General features: G+C 42.4%; 1 long non-coding RNA gene across 1 annotated transcript; it reads left to right on the top strand.

The window, feature by feature from the left end:
• Positions 1-4225: 4225 nt before the first annotated feature.
• LOC115138874 (uncharacterized) lies at positions 4226-11763 on the top strand. The gene is made up of 4 exons (XR_003865008.2): positions 4226-4538; positions 4768-4891; positions 5055-5138; positions 11220-11763. It is a non-coding gene; the product is annotated as an uncharacterized LOC115138874 (long non-coding RNA).
• The last annotated feature ends 5563 nt before the right edge of the window (positions 11764-17326 follow it).

Raw genomic sequence — 17326 nt, 5'->3', positions numbered from 1 at the left:
TAAAAGCCATCAGGGGTAAAATGGCACTTTATTCTTTTTTAATCAGGCCAGTAAATAAATATAAATTACGGTCCCATTCTCATTTGCTTTAACAGTACCAAGAATTAGAACAGGTCATGGTAGAAATAGTTTTAGTTCTTCAGCTTCATGGTCCTGGGACTCTCTAAACACTTGATCAATGTAAATATCATAGAAGACTGTAATTGTCTTTAGGACAGCTGTTTTTTAGTTATGATATCCCTGTTGTTTTGACGTAATATATAATTGTTGCACTGTATGTGTGCTTTGTTTAATGTTGTTTTAGTGTATGTAAGTTGTTTTGTCTGAAACTTTATTCCCCCTGATGCTGTTGAACCAGGTCTCCCTTTATCTCAATGAGAAAAACCTGTATAAATAAAGGTTAAATAAATGTAAAAATAAAATAAAAAGGAAGGACCAACATAAAGTGTTTTGAAGTGTCTTCAATGCATCAGGGCATAGATTCTACAAGTGTCAATGAACAAGAGTGTTTCCCTGCACACAGACACACAAACAAACGAACACACACTTCCCTAACATAAGACCCTTATCAGTTTGGCAGCTCTGAAGACTTTGTTAATTAAAACCAGTTAAGCATTAGGGGGGCGCTATTAAATTTTTTGGATGAAAAACGTTCCCGTTTTAAACAAGATATTTTGTCACGAAAAGATGCTCGACTATGCACATAATTGACAGCTTTGGATAGAAAACACTCTGACGTTTCCAAAACTGCAAAGATATTGTCTGTGAGTACAACAGAACTGATGTTACAGGCGAAACCCAGATAAAAATCCAACCAGGAAGTGACGCATTTTTTGATACCTCCTCATGCCAATGACTCCTTATATGGCTGTGAATGAGGTACGAATGAGCTTACGTTTTCCACAAGGTGTCTACAGCATTGTGACGTCTTTTTACGCATTTCCATTGAAGAATAGCCGTAAGGGACCATATATAGCACGTGGTCACATGGTGTCTCCCGCAGAAAATCTTGCGTAAAATACTGAGGTAGCCATTTTTCCAATCGCTTCTTATGAGAAACCAATTGCCTCGACGGATATATTATCGAATATATATGTTAAAAACACCTTGAGGATGGATCCTAAACAACGTTTGCCGTGTTTCTGTTGATATTATGGAGCTAATTTTGAAAAAAGTTCAGCGTTGTAGTGGTAGCATTTTCCGGTCGATTTCTCAGCCAAGCATGATGAACAAACGGGAGCTATTTCACCTACAAAAATAATCTTTTTCGAAAAAAGGAACATTTGCTATCTAACTGGGAGTCTCCTGAGTGAAAGCATCCGAAGTTATTCAAAGGTAAATGATTTAATTTGGTTGCTTTTCTTATTTTCGTGAAAATGTTGCCTGCTGCCAGCAGAGCCTAGCATAGCACTATGCCATGATAAACTTACACAAATGCTTGTCTAGCGTTGGCTGTAACGCATATTTTGAAAATCTGAGATGACAGTGTGATTAACAAAAGGCTAAACTTGTGTTTGAATGTATTTCATTTGCAATTTTCATGAATAGGAAAAGTTTCTAGGGGTATTTATGTCCGCTGCGTTATGCTAATTCGTTTGAGGCTATGATTACGCTCCCGGATCCGGGATTGCTAGTCGCAAGATTATTAAGCCATCAAGGACAAGCATCTCAACCATGCTTGAAAGTAGTGGGTGGTTTAGTAATGCTTCCAATGAAAGACTAATAACCTATTTGTCCTTGGAAATAAGAAATATCAGTGTTATCCATAGGTATTGGCAGCAGTATTGTTTGAGTCACAGAGATGTCACTGGCGGGATTTGAACCCAGGTCTCCCACAGAATAAGCTAACATCTTAATTGTTAGCCCAATAGGAAATATCTTATTATGAATCGCATCTGCTACAGTAACACAGAGAAATCATTTAAAATGTTAATACTCTTCCATTCATTGAACTGAGTTGGTATTTATTGAGTCACAGGGACAGTCAGTGGATTTTCCTCGCAAGGCCACACACACACAGACTGATAAATTACTTAAATTTTAGGTTGTTGGGGAGTGTTTAAACAAACCATGATTTAATAATGCCAGGGCTTTTCTTTCCCACATGGTGGAATGTGGATATTTAAAACATAGCACCCTTTGTGCAGCTGATTCATAAGTGTTTAGAAGTAGAGAACAGTGTTGCAACATATCTCCTCCCTCTGAAACACACTGAAATTCAATGACTCCAGAATTGTTTATTTAACCTTTATTTAATTATGTCATGCCCTGATCTGTTTCACCTGTTGGTGTCTCCTGTTTTTCCCCTTTAGTCCCCAGTGTATTTGTCCCAGTGTTTCCTGTCTCTCTGTGCCAGTTCGTCTTGTTTGCCAAGCAACCAGCTCCAATTTTTCCTAGTCTGTTTTTTCTCTAGCCCTCCTGGTTTTTACCCTTGCCTGTCCTGACGTCGAAGCCGCCTGCCTGATCACTCTGCCTGTTCTGACCTCGAGCCTGCCAATCGCCTGGTACTGTTTGAATTCTCGCCTGTCCCCGACCTGCCTTTTGCCTACCCCTTTTGATATAATAAATATTGGAGTTCAACCATCTGCCTTTGGGTCTTGCCTTGTGCCCTTATGAACTAGGCAAGTCAGTTAAGAACAAATTCTTATTTTACAATGACGCCCTACCCCGGCCAAACCCTCACCTAACCCGTATGACACTGGGACAATTGTGCGCCGCCCTATGGGACTCCCAATCACAGCCGGTTGTGATACAGCCTGGTATCGAACCAGAGTCTGTAGTGACGCCGCTAGCACTGAAATATAGTGCTTTAGACCTCTGTGCCACTCTCAAATTGTATTAAGGCACAGAGATACCGTGACGAGATCCTGAGGCTAATTGTGAGACCCATTTTTTTAAGGCATCTGTCTCGTTGTGTAAATGATTGGAGACAGGCGCAGGAAGACATAGTAGGGGGTTTTAATACTTCACCCAAAAATACAACATACCATGAAAAGGCACAGGGACGAAGCACAAAACAAACACGTATACAAAAACACAGGGATGTAACCCAAATAAAACAGTGAGGGTAAACCTCTAATAAATAAACAGGACACGTAGTAACAATTGCACAATACACACAGCTTGAAAGCCGAAACAACAAAGCATAGGTACTCAGTAGGCCAACAGACATGGGAACAATGACCGACCAAGACAATGCTGAACAGAGGGCAAATATATACACTTACTAATCAGGGCTTCCAGAACTGGTGCATAGAATGAGCAGCAGAACATGGGGGAACTGTATTCCCAGTCATGTCAAATCCATAGATTAAGGCCTAATAATTGATTTCAGTTGACTGCATTTCTTATATGAACTGTAACAGTAAAATCTTTGAATTTGTTGTATGTCTCGTAAATATTTTTGTTAGACTATTACATGCCTTTGCTGAATATTTTTTTTACAGTTAAACAACCCATCTAGAGGCCGCCACCGTTCCTTTTGCTCATGGCCTATGAAGGCATTTTCAATTAAACCGCTCTTCCATGTTCTGCAAAAGTGATGGATATTGGTTTCTGCCGTACCTGTATCAGCGACAGAATGAAATTACTGGAACGACAGTGACAAGACTTGGATAGTTTCTATGAGCGATTTGATCAGAAATACAATGAACTGGGAATGGCAGAACGCAAAACTCGTAGTAAACAGCCGATCAGTTTAGAGAGGGGGAGAATCTACTACAACATACTGGACAATATCAATGTTCAGATGTTAGCCAGGTTTTACCACCTTGGTGAACTTCATTTCCTTGGCTTAATGGACTGCAAAAAAAATCACAAAAGTTCAACACCAGTAAACGAGAGCCGTTCAAAATATGACATGTACTTAAGGCTGGTCTTGTCGGAGTGTACAGTTCACAAATGGTACAAGACAAATCACCTGGGCAGCTCCTCAGCTTTTTGTTCCAGCATGACCTGACACAGTGTCTGAGGCGGTACAGGGCTCAATAGAAAGTGCCTTCCCATCCTCAGACCTCAACACACATCACTGGTTCAGTGTCCATACAGGATGGAAGGAAGGTGTCTCATAAAAAGGAGATTCTAACAATGAAAAGTGGTGAGTTTTTTGTGAAATTCTCTGGTAGAGAAGGGCTTCTGTTCAGACATGCATTATGTGGGAGGGGAGAAGAGGGGAGGCGGGTGGGTGGGTGGGTGAACACTAATGTTACCAGATGCAAGACTTGGCGTGCTTCCCCTCAACTTTGGTATGTGGTCTTTCGAGTCACTTTCACAGAGCTCAGACCATATAATATGTCTCTTACCATGATAAAGCAGACAGAATCTAAACTGGAGAAGAGAAGAGCAACTCAGCCAAGAAAACTGTTGAACTCAGAAATTCACTGCAACTGAAGAAGAAAAAGAAGAAAACTGCAGCTGGCCTACCTTCTGATACAACAGCCACACTGCAACTACAGTCTACAGAGTCAAGATCATCATGAATACTGCAATGACTGTTATCGTTCTTCTGGTGTGCTCAGACGTTATCTACATGATACAAGGTAACTGGCTTAAAAATCTGTCTGTAGAACTTTTGATAACAATTAGTATTATGTTTTAGTATTTAGTAGAACGTTGAACTTATACTGAGTGTACAAAACATTAAGGACACGTAGGAACCTTTGGAGTCAAAATAGGCCAGCGTCCCCGTGGAACACTTTCAACACCACTTCCTGAATGAATGTAGAGGGAGACTAAAGTGTTTGTTTGACTTTCTGTTTTTCTCTACAGGGAGAGGTATACAATATCCTCGATGCCGCTGTCCTAAAGTACACGCAGGGGGGGTGAATATCAGTTTAATCAGGAAACTGACCTATTACCGTCCTCGCTCACACTGCTCTAAGGAAGAAGTCATGTGAGTTTTTATACCATACTGTGCCGTACTGTACTGTAATGTAAGAAAATTAGATGCACGCTTTCCAAATATATTTCAATTATTAATTTAATTAAACATCTCCCCCCCCCACCCCACCCCTTCTCTCTCTCTCTCTCTCTCTCTCTCTTTGTCTCGCTATCAGTGTCACACTGAAAACCAGGGGTTCGCTCTGTCTCTACCCAAATGGGAATTTTGCCAAAACACTGATTGAAAGATAAATCAAAGTGTGAGTTTATGGATGTTTTATTGCACAGGCTATTTTATGAAGTCAGAATGATGTTATTATTTGGAGTGATGGTTGCTGATAATAGACCTCTGTAAGCCTATGTAGATATACCATTCAAAATCATCCGTTTCCAGCTACAATAGTCATTTTCCAAGATGGCATAGCAGTTCAGACGTCTTTTGTCCTCGTCTTGTCGTGTCGTGTATATATATATATATTTACAACTTTTTTTTCACATACATTTTATTTTTATTTTCCATCAACTCATCTTCAATACACTCTCCTGCAACCTGCCTCACCAATTGATATGTATAAATACGTATTATTTACCTCAAATCTGCAATCAAATCTGCAATCCTCCAAGAAGCTAGCCAGAAACTCCAAGAAGCTAGCCAGAAGCTAATCAGAAGCTAGTTAGCTTCTTTACTGGCAACTCGTTCGTATTCAGCTAACCACGGTTTGTGGTCATTAGCTATCCTTTAACTCGAAAATCTATCGCCAGTTTTGTACGGCGCGGCTCGGAACGGAACATACCGGACCGATTTTTTTTTCTCTCCATGTCCCTGGATTTCAACTGCTCTCTGGACATTCACTCCCGGATCTCACAGCTAGCTGGCTGCTATCCGTGTGTCTATCTGCTTTCGTCGATTCCGGAGCAAACATCAATTACTCCGGAGCTAGCGAGCTCCGTCAACCACTCCTGAGCTCCGTCAATCACTCCTGGGCTGCAGTCACCTATCCGGACCCGTTTTACTGCCTACACGGAGCCCCTCCGGGCCTTCACAACTGGACTGCCGACGTTATCTACCCGAAGGAGATCCGGCTGGCTCCTCCGTCGCGACGTTACCTGAATGCCCATCTGCGGCCTGCTAACCGTTAGCTGTCTTACCGGATGCTCTCAGAATAGACAATCGGACAATTTATTTATTTTTATTATTAACATGTTTCTTCTTGGGCCTCTATAACTATATCTATTGTTTTTATTTTTTGTTGTTGTGTGATTTGGACTAATCCCCTCTACAACACGGAACTCCACTAATCTACTGACGGAACGCAAGAGGTGGCTAACAACAGACCTCCATCCTATGCTAGCTTGCTACCGATGTCCTGGCTAGCTGTCTAAATCGCCGTGACCCCCAAACCAACCTCTCCACTCCCTGGACCCTTTTGATCACTCGACTAAGGATGCCTCTCCTTAATGTCAATATGTCTTGTCCATTGCTGTTCTGGTTAGTGTTTATTGGCTTATTTCACTGTAGAGCCTCTAGTCCTGCTCACTATACCTTATCCAACTTATTAGTTCCACCACCCACACATGCAATGACATCTCCTGGTTTCAATGATGTTTCTAGAGACAATATCTCTCTCTTCATCACTCAATACCTAGGTTTACCTCCACTGTACTCACATCCTACCATACCTTTGTCTGTACATTATACCTTGATGCTATTTTATCGCCCCCAGAAACCTCCTTTTACTCTCTGTTCCAGACGTTCTAGACGACCAATTCTTATTGCTTTTAGCCGTACCCTTATTCTTCTCCTCCTATGTTCCTCTGGCGATGTAGAGGTGAATCCAGGCCCTGCAGTGCCTAGCTCCACTCCTATTCCCCAGGCGCTCTCTTTTGATGACTTCTGTAACCGTAATAGCCTTGGTTTCATGCATGTTAACATTAGAAGCCTCCTCCCTAAGTTTGTTCTTTTCACTGCTTTAGCACACTCTGCCAACCCGGATGTTCTAGCTGTGTCTGAATCCTGGCTTAGGAAGACCACCAAAAATTCAGAAATTTTAATTCCAAACTACAACATTTTCAGACAAGATAGAACTGCTAAAGGGGGCGGTGTTGCAATCTACTGCAAAGATAGCCTGCAGAGTTCTGTCCTACTATCCAGGTCTGTACCCAAACAATTTGAACTTCTACTTTTAAAAATCCACCTCTCTAAAAACAAGTCTCTCACCGTTGCCGCCTGCTATAGACCACCCTCTGCTCCCAGCTGTGCTCTGGACACCATATGTGAACTGATTGCCCCCATCTATCTTCAGAGCTCGTGCTGCTAGGCGACCTAAACTGGAACATGCTTAACACCCCAGCCATCCTACAATCTAAACTTGATGCCCTCAATCTCACACAAATTATCAATGAACCTACCAGGTACCCCCAAAGCCTTAAACACGGGCACCCTCATAGATATCATCCTAACCAACTTCCCCTCTAAATACACCTCTGCTGTCTTCAACCAAGATCTCAGCGATCACTGCCTCATTGCCTGCATCCGTAATGGGTCAGCGGTCAAACGACCTCCACTCATCACTGTAAAACGCTCCCTGAAACACTTCAGCGAGCAGGCCTTTCTAATCGACCTGGCCGGGTGTCCTGGAAGGATATTGATCTCATCCCGTCAGTAGAGGATGCCTGGATATTTTTTAAAAATGCCTTCCTAACAATGTTAAATAAACATGCCCCATTCAAGAAAATTAGAACCAGGAACAGATATAGCCCTTGGTTCTCCCCAGACCTGACTGCCCTTAACCAACACAAAAACATCCTATGGCGTTCTGCATTAGCATCGAACAGCCCCGTGATATGCAGCTGTTCAGGGAAGCTAGAAACCGTTATACACAGGCAGTTAGAAAAGCCAAGGCTAGCTTTTTCAAGCAGAAATTTGCTTCCTGCAACACTAACTCTAAAAAGTTCTGGGACACTGTAAAGTCCATGGAGAATAAGAACACCTCCTCCCAGCTGCCCACTGCACTGAAGATAGGAAACACTGTCACCACTGATAAATCCACCATAATTGAGAATTTCAATAAGCATTTTTCTACGGCTGGCCATGCTTTCCACCTGGCAACTCCTACCCCGGTCAACAGCACTGCACCCCCAACAGCAACTCGCCCAAGCCTTCCCCATTTCTCCTTCTCCCAAATCCATTCAGCTGAAGTTCTGAAAGAGCTGAAAAATCTGGACCCCTACAAATCAGCCGGGCTAGACAATCTGGACCCTTTCTTTCTAAAATTATCTGCCGAAATTGTTGCCACCCCTATTACTAGCCTGTTCAACCTCTCTTTCGTGTCATCTGAGATTCCCAAAGATTGGAAAGCAGCTGCGGTCATCCCCCTCTTCAAAGGGGGGGACACTCTTGACCCAAACTGCTACAGACCTATATCTATCCTACCATGCCTTTCTAAGGTCTTCGAAAGCCAAGTCAACAAACAGATTACCGACCATTTCGAATCTCACCATACCTTCTCTGCTATGCAATCTGGTTTCAGAGCTGGTCATGGGTGCACCTCAGCCACGCTCAAGGTCCTAAACGATATCTTAACCGCCATCGATAAGAAACATTACTGTGCAGCCGTATTCATTGATCTGGCCAAGGCTTTCGACTCTGTCAACCACCACATCCTTATCGGCAGACTCGACAGCCTTGGTTTCTCAAATGATTGCCTCGCCTGGTTCACCAACTACTTCTCTGATAGAGTTCAGTGTGTCAAATCGGAGGGTCTGCTGTCCGGACCTCTGGCAGTCTCTATGGGGGTGCCACAGGGTTCAATTCTTGGACCGACTCTCTTCTCTGTATACATCAATGAGGTCGCTCTTGCTGCTGGTGAGTCTCTGATCCACCTCTACGCAGACGACACCATTCTGTATACTTCCGGCCCTTCTTTGGACACTGTGTTAACAACCCTCCAGGCAAGCTTCAATGCCATACAACTCTCCTTCCGTGGCCTCCAATTGCTCTTAAATACAAGTAAAACTAAATGCATGCTCTTCAACCGATCGCTACCTGCACCTACCCGCCTGTCCAACATCACTACTCTGGACGGCTCTGACTTAGAATACGTGGACAACTACAAATACTTAGGTGTCTGGTTAGACTGTAAACTCTCCTTCCAGACCCATATCAAACATCTCCAATCCAAAGTTAAATCTAGAATTGGCTTCCTATTTCGCAACAAAGCATCCTTCACTCATGCTGCCAAACATACCCTTGTAAAATTGACCATCCTACCAATCCTCGACTTTGGCGATGTCATTTACAAAATAGCCTCCAATACCCTACTCAACAAATTGGATGCAGTCTATCACAGTGCTATCCGTTTTGTCACCAAAGCCCCATATACTACCCACCATTGCGACCTGTACGCTCTCGTTGGCTGGCCCTCGCTTCATACTCGTCGCCAAACCCACTGGCTCCATGTCATCTACAAGACCCTGCTAGGTAAAGTCCCCCTTATCTCAGCTCGCTGGTCACCATAGCATCTCCCACCTGTAGCACACGCTCCAGCAGGTATATCTCTCTAGTCACCCCCAAAACCAATTCTTTCTTTGGCCGCCTCTCCTTCCAGTTCTCTGCTGCCAATGACTGGAACGAACTACAAAAATCTCTTAAATTGGAAACACTTATCTCCCTCACTAGCTTTAAGCACCAACTGTCAGAGCATCTTACAGATTACTGCACCTGTACATAGCCCACCTATAATTTAGCCCAAACAACTACCTCTTTCCCAACTGTATTTAATTTATTTATTTATTTTGCTCCTTTGCACCCCATTATTTTTATTTCTACTTTGCACATTCTTCCATTGCAATACTACCATTCCAGTGTTTTACTTGCTATATTGTATTTACTTTGCCACCATGGCCTTTTTTGCCTTTACCTCCCTTCTCACCTAATTTGCTCACATTGTATATAGACTTGTTTTTTTTTGTTGTTTTTTTTTACTGTATTATTGACTGTATGTTTGTTTTACTCCATGTGTAACTCTGTGTCGTTGTATGTGTCGAACTGCTTTGCTTTATCTTGGCCAGGTCGCAATTGTAAATGAGAACTTGTTCTCAACTTGCTTACCTGGTTAAATAAAGGTGAAATAAATAAAAATAAAAAAATTTTTTACAACATTAACAATGTCTACACTGTACTGTCTACACACTGTGCTTGTCTTTCAAAAACAAACCCATTTCTAAGTGACCACAAACTTTTGAATGGTGGAGTACATATATTTATCATTTTTATTTCATTTGATATATTGGGCTCCTGAGTGGTGCAGCGGTCTAAGGCACTGCATCTCAGTGCTTGAGGCGTCACTACAGACACCCTGGTTCGATTCCATTCTGTATCACAACCGGCCGTGATTGGGAGTCCCATAGGGCTACTCATAATTGTCCCAGAGTCATCCGGATTTGGCCAGTGTAAGCTGCCACTGTGAATAAGAATTGGTTCTTAACTGACTTGCCTAGTTAGATAATGTCATCTATGTGTGCCATATAGATCATGGGCCATTTACCAGTACACCTGAACACTTGAGTATATGAGGGATGCAAAGAATATTGAAAGCAGGTGCTTCCACACAGGTGTGGTTCCTGAGCAATTCCTAAGCAATTAACATCCCGTCATGCATAAAAATGCGGGGCAGGTCCAGTTATTTTGGCTACCATGGTTATTCACCCATAGGATGACAATGCCCCCCATCACAGGGCATGACTGGTCACTGAACGGTTTGATGAGCATGAAAACGATGTAAACCATATGCCCTGGCCGTCTCAGTCACTAGATCTCAACTCAATTGAACACTTATGGGAGATTCTGGAGCGGCGCCTGAGACAGTGTTTTCACCACCATCAACAAAACACCACTCGTGTAATAAGGATGTTGCATCCCTCCAATAGAGTTCCAGACACTTGTAGAATTGATCTCAAGGCGCGTTGAAGCTGTTCTGGCTCGCAGTGGCCCAACGCCCCATTAAGAGAAAACAATGTTGTTGTTTCCTTTATTTTGTCAGTTACCTGTATTTTCCTCTAAATAAATATGGTTTGAAGCTTCACAGGGTAGGGTACAGTATCGATTCTTCCATAAATATATTCGTCCATGAAGCTTAACAGAGTACACTCTCTATTCAGAACAAAATGCATGCTTCCATAAAGCTTAACAGAGTACACTCTCTATTCTGAAGAAAATGTATTCTTCCATGAAAGCTTAACAGAGTACAGGATCTATTCAGCCATAAATATAGTCTGCCATGAAGCTTATGTATTCTAACATGTATCTCAGAGGGTTAATCAGCACACCTTCTCTCCTACAGAAATCAACAGCGTCAGAATCAACGTTCCATTGAGACTCTCTCCCCACATACCACCACTAGCACTTGATCACTCTTTGTCTGGCACTGGAGGCTGTGCCAACCTGCAACCCCTCTGCTGGCTTGTCTTTGAAGTGGGGTTGGCCCCAGTCAAGTCTTGAATTGGTGATCGTAACCAGAACAAGTGGTGTTGGAGTGACAGTAGGGGCCACTGTTTCCTCTGGTCCAAAGAGACTTCAATCAATGAGTCAGGACAGTGATGGGGACACTGACCTAGAAAGTGGCTGTCCTTTTAATGTGTTTATTATATGTAGGTATTTATATTTTATATTTATACAGCATAGACCTGAAGGAATAATGTAATAGTATTGTTGATATAAAACCTGTATTTGATATATTTATTGTCATGTATTCTTTTTTCAAATAAAGCAAACATTTATGGGACATAGATTACTTGTTTTCTCAACAATCTGCTCAAAAATTAGTTGTATGTGTACTTAATCAAAAAATTGATATATATATATAGAGGAGGGGGTGTGATGATTTAGATTAAAGAACATATCCGATGTAAACAAACTGAGTGGTCATGTGATAATGAACTAGAATGTATCGGCCTGAACGTTACACTGTCTCCCCAAATGTCTTTTACCCTCATTGGAATGTATAGGCCACCTTCCACCAAAAGTGTGTTTTTTGATCAGTTTAATACCATGCTTAGGGAATGTGATTTTGGGAAAGAGGTCATCTTAATGGGAGATTTTAACATTAATTATGAAGACAAGTGTTGTAGGAAAACGCTCAAACGGATCACTAATACCTTTGACCTTACACAGCTAGTTAAAGGGCCAACCAGGGTGACTTGTTGCTCTAAAACACAGATTGATTTGGTGTTCAGTAATAAACCAGAGAGAGTGACTAAATCATTCAATATGGTTACTGGGCTGTCTGATCATAATCTGACACTTATAGCCAGAAAGCTGTCTAAGAGCAGGTTTAACCTCTCTACTGTTAGAAAGCCGGATCAACTCAGAATACCTAAGAGTGAATTAAACTATTTTGAAAAAGCAATTAAGGGAATAAACTGGAATGATCTCTTGTCCTATACAGACGTGGAAGCTGATAGTCAGGTTTTTCTATCCACAATCCAGACTACAATAAATGGCTTCCTAAAGAAAATCAAATCCAAACCTGGCCAAAAGAGCACTCTTCCTTGGCTAAATGGAGAAATCTGGAAATTGATGAAAGAACGAGATTATGCTCTAAAAATAGCCCTAAAATCTAAATTAGAGCATGACAGACGTAGGTTTACCATGTTGAGAAATAAGGTGATAAAAGAAATCAGACAGGCCAAGGCAAACTTTTTTATTAACATAATTGGTGAAGCAAAGGGAAATTCTAAATTGATATGGGAGAATCTAAAAAAGTTAACAGGGAAAGACCATAGTAACACTGCAAAAAGACTAGAAATCATGGTGAATAACAATCTAACACAGGATGCAGTTGAAATAGCAACAGCCTTCAATTCCTACTTTATTGACTCTGTCAGGTTACTGACACAGAACCCCTCCACTGATTTCTTGGGCTCAGTGCTAGTGAATGACACTCAACCTGTCTTCATCATAAGGGAGGTTTCTGAGTCAAAGGTGAACAAGGTGATTAGCTCACTAAAGAACTCTAAAGCCAAAGATGTGTTTGGGATGGACTCTACCTTTCTTAAAAACTACAAAGAGTCACTCATTGGCCCCATTACTAAGGTCACCAACACATCTATTGGTCTCGGTGTGTTTCAAGGGTATGGAAGTCGGACATAATAACGGCCATCTTTAAATCAGGCGACCCTGCTGACGTGAGTAACTACAGGCCCATTAGTATACTACCTGTGGTGTCAAAGGTTGTTGAAAAGTGTGTAGCAGAACAACTGATTGCCCACCTCAACAACAGCCCCTTCACATTACACTCCATGCAGTTTGGCTTCATAGCGAAACACTCCACAGAAACGGCCAACTGCTTTCTTCTGAAAATGTGAAGTCCAAGATGGACAAAGGGGGTGCTGTTGGGGCTGTGTTTCTGGACCTAAGGAAGGCTTTTGATACTGTTAACCATGAGATTCTCATCACAAAATTGTCCAAGTTCAACTTTTCCCCTGATGCCTTGAGATGGATGAAATCATACCTTGAAGGCAGAACTCAGTGTGTCAGAGTGAGCAATGAGCTGTCGCCCACTCGTAGCTATGATGTGGGCGTGCCCCAAGGGTCAATACTGGGGCCCCTCCTGTTCAGCCTGTACATTAATGATCTGCCTTCTGTCTGTACTGGGTCTGAAGTTCAAATGTATGCAGATGATACAGTGATATATGTGCATGCAAAGAGCAAACAACAAGCTGCACAAGAACTCACTACTGTAATGGTCCAGGTTACAAAGTGGCTCAGTGACTCGTGTTTGCATCTCAATGTGAAAAAAACTGTTTGCATGTTCTTCACAAAGAGGGCAACAGATGCTACTGAGCCAGATGTCTATGTGTCAGGGGAGAAGCTCCAGGTGGTATCCGATTTTAAGTACCTTGGCATCATACTTGATTCCAACCTCTCTTTTAAAAAGCATGTGAAAAAGGTAATTCAAATAACTAAATTCAATCTAGCTAATTTCCGATTTATACGAAATTGTTTGACTACAGAGGTAGCAAAACTGTACTTCAAATCTATGATACTCCCCCACTTAACATACTGCTTGACTAGTTGGGCCCAAGCTTGCTGTACAACATTAAAACCTATTCAGTCTGTCTACAAACAGGCTCTCAAAGTGCTTGACAGGAAGCCCAATAGCCATCATCATTGTCACATCCTTAGAAAGCATGAGCTCTTGAGTTGGGAAAATCTTGTGCAATACACCGACGCATGTCTTGTATTCAAGATCCTTAATGGCCTGGCTCCCCCTCCACTCAATATTTTTGTTAAACAGAAAACCCAGACATATGGCAGCAGATCCACAAGGTCTGCCATGAGAGGTGACTGTATAGTTCCCCTAAGGAAAAGCACCTTTAGTAAATCTGCATTCTCTGTGAGAGCTTCCCAAGTCTGGAATACACTGCCATCAGACACACATAACTGCACCACATATCACACTTTCACAAAATGCTTGAAGACCTGGCTAAAGGTCAATCAGATTTGTGAACATGGTCCCTAGCTGTGTGTTGCCGCTTTCCATGTTGTCTGTTGTCTGTAGCTTGTGAGGTGTGGAAACACTTTGTTGCTTTTATGAATTTTGTCTTGCTGCTTTTTGTTCTATGTTGCTCTGTCTGTATGCTATGTCTTGCTTGTCCTATGTTGCTATGTATTGCTTGTTCTATGGTGCTATTGTCTATATTGGAATTGTTTTTAATAACCTGCCCAGGGACTGCGGTTGAAAATTAGCCGGCTGGCTAAAACCGGCACTTTTACTGAAACGTTGATTAATGTGCACTGTCCCTGTAAAAATCAAATAAACTAAACTAAACTAAACATATCACACCTTGAGCACTGCTCTATGGCTGTACTGTTGGTCAAATGTAGTTCATTTAATTAAACTTTTAATTAAACAGCATAACTGTTTTTCCAAGTTTGTCTCTACGCCATATCATAACATATCATCAGCTTTCATACCCTATATGCCATGTTCTACTAGACTGTACCATATCATATATACACTGACTGTACAAAACATTAGGAACTCATTCTTAATGTTGAGTTGGACCCCCTTTTGCCCTCATAACATACTCAATTCATCAGGGGCACGGACTCTACAAGGTTTCCAAAACATTTCACAGGAATGCTGGCCCATGTTGACTCCAGTGGTTTCCACAGTTGTTTCAAGTTGGCTGGATGTCCTTTAGGTGGTGGACCATTCTTGATACACACAGCAAAATGGTGAGCATGAAAATCCCAGCAGCGTTGCAGTTCTTGACACACTCAAAATGGTGCGCCTGGCAAATGCTACCATAACCCGTTCAAAGGCGCATAAATATTTGTCTTACCCATTCACCCTCTGAATGGCACACACACAAAATCCATGTCTCAATTGTCTCAACCCTTAAAAATCTGTCTCCTCCCCTTCATCTACACTGAAGTGGATTTAATAAGTGATAAGGGATCATAGCTTTCACAGGGATTCACCTGGGAAGTCTATGTCATGGAAAGAGCAGGTGTTCTTAATGTGTTATACACTCAGTGTATATACCATACCACCATATCATACTATAACCCACACCACCATATCTATCATATCTCATCTTATACCAAGATGGTATAAGTCAGACGTCTTTTGTCCTAGTCTTGTCGTGTCCCGTGTATATATATATTTACATCTTTCTTCACGTTTTATATAATTTATTTTCCAAAAACTCAACTTCAAAACACTCTCCTACAACCCGCCTCACCAATTTATAAAAAAATAAATATTATTTACCTCAAATCTGAAATCCACAATAGAAGCTAGCCAGAAGCTAGCCAGTTTACTGGCTAACGTTAGTATTCAGCTAACCACGGTTTGTGGTCATCAGCTATCCTTTAGCTCGAAAAGCTATCGCCAGTTTTGTACAACGCAACTCAGACCAGAACATACCGGACCTATTTTTCTCTCCATATCCCCGGATTTCAAGCTCTGGCCATTTACACCTGGATCTCGCAGTTAGCTAGCTGCTATCTGTGTGACTATTGGCTTACGTCGATCCCGGAGCAAACATCAATTATTCCGGAGCTAGCCAGCTGAAGAGTTCCATCAGCCACTCCTGGGCTACAATCACCTATCCGGACCCGTTTTACTGCTGATGCAGAGCCCCACCAGGCCTTCACGACTGGACTACCGACGTTATCTGCCCGAGGGAGTTACTGGCCCCTCCGTCGTGACGTTACCTGAAAGCCCATCTGCGGCCCGCTGCTATCTGAATAGGTCTATCAGACAATTTTTCTTGGGTCACTATAACTATATCTATTTTTCCAATTGGATTGGTCCCCTCTACCACACGGAACCCACTAATCTACCGACAGAAACGCACGAGGTGGCTAAAAACAGACCTATGCTAGCTTGCTACCGATGGCCCAGCTAGGTTTCTGAATCGCCGTTACCCCACAACATTTTCAGACAAGATAGAACTGCCAAAGGGGGCGGTGTTGCAATCTACTGCAGAGATAGCCTGCAGAGTTCTGTCTTACTATCCAGCTCTGTGCCCAAACAAACAAAAAATCCACATCTCCAGAAACAAGTCTCTTACCATTGCCGCTTGCTATAGACCACCGTCTGCCCCCAGCTGCGCCCTGGACACCACATGCGAATTGATTGCCCCCGATCTATCTTTAGAGCTCATGCAGCTAGGCAACCTAAACTGGAACATGCTTAACACCCCAGCCACCCTACAATCTAAGCTTGATGCCCTCAATCTCACACAAATTATCAATGAACCTACTAGGTACCACCCGAAAGCCGTAAACATGGGCACCCTCATGGATATCATCCTAACCAACTTGCCCTCTAAATACTGCTGTTTTCAACCAAGATCTCAGCGATCACTGCCTCATTGCCTGCATCCGTAATGGGTCAGCGGTCAAACGACCTCCACTCATCACTGTCAAAAGCTCCCTGAAACACTTCAGCGAGCAGGCCTTTCTAATTGACCTGGCCGGGGTATCCTGGTTATTTAAAAAAAATGCCTTCCTCACCATCTTAAATAAGCATGCCCCATTCAAGAAATTTAGAACCAGGAACAGATATAGCCCTTGGTTGTCTCCAGACCTGACTGCCCTTAACCAACACAAAAATATCCTATGGTGTTCTGCATTAGCATCGATCAGCCCCCGTGATATGCAACTTTTCAGAGAAGCTAGAAACCAATATACACAGGCAGTTAGAAAAGCCAAGGCTAGCCTTTTCAAGCAGAAATTTGCATCCTGCAACATAAACTCCAAAAAGTTCTGGGACACTGTAAAGTCCATGGAGAATAAGAACACCTCCTCCCAGCTACTCACTGCACTTAGGATAGGAAACACTGTCACCACCGATAAATCCACTATAATTGAGAATTTCAATAAGCATTTTTCTACTGCTGGTCATGCTTTCCACCTGGCTACCCCGGTCAACAG

This window comes from Oncorhynchus nerka, linkage group LG12 (genome assembly GCF_034236695.1).
Source record: "Oncorhynchus nerka isolate Pitt River linkage group LG12, Oner_Uvic_2.0, whole genome shotgun sequence".
NCBI classification, from domain to species: Eukaryota; Metazoa; Chordata; class Actinopteri; order Salmoniformes; family Salmonidae; genus Oncorhynchus; species Oncorhynchus nerka.
This window is presented reverse-complemented; position numbering and strand designations above follow the sequence as displayed.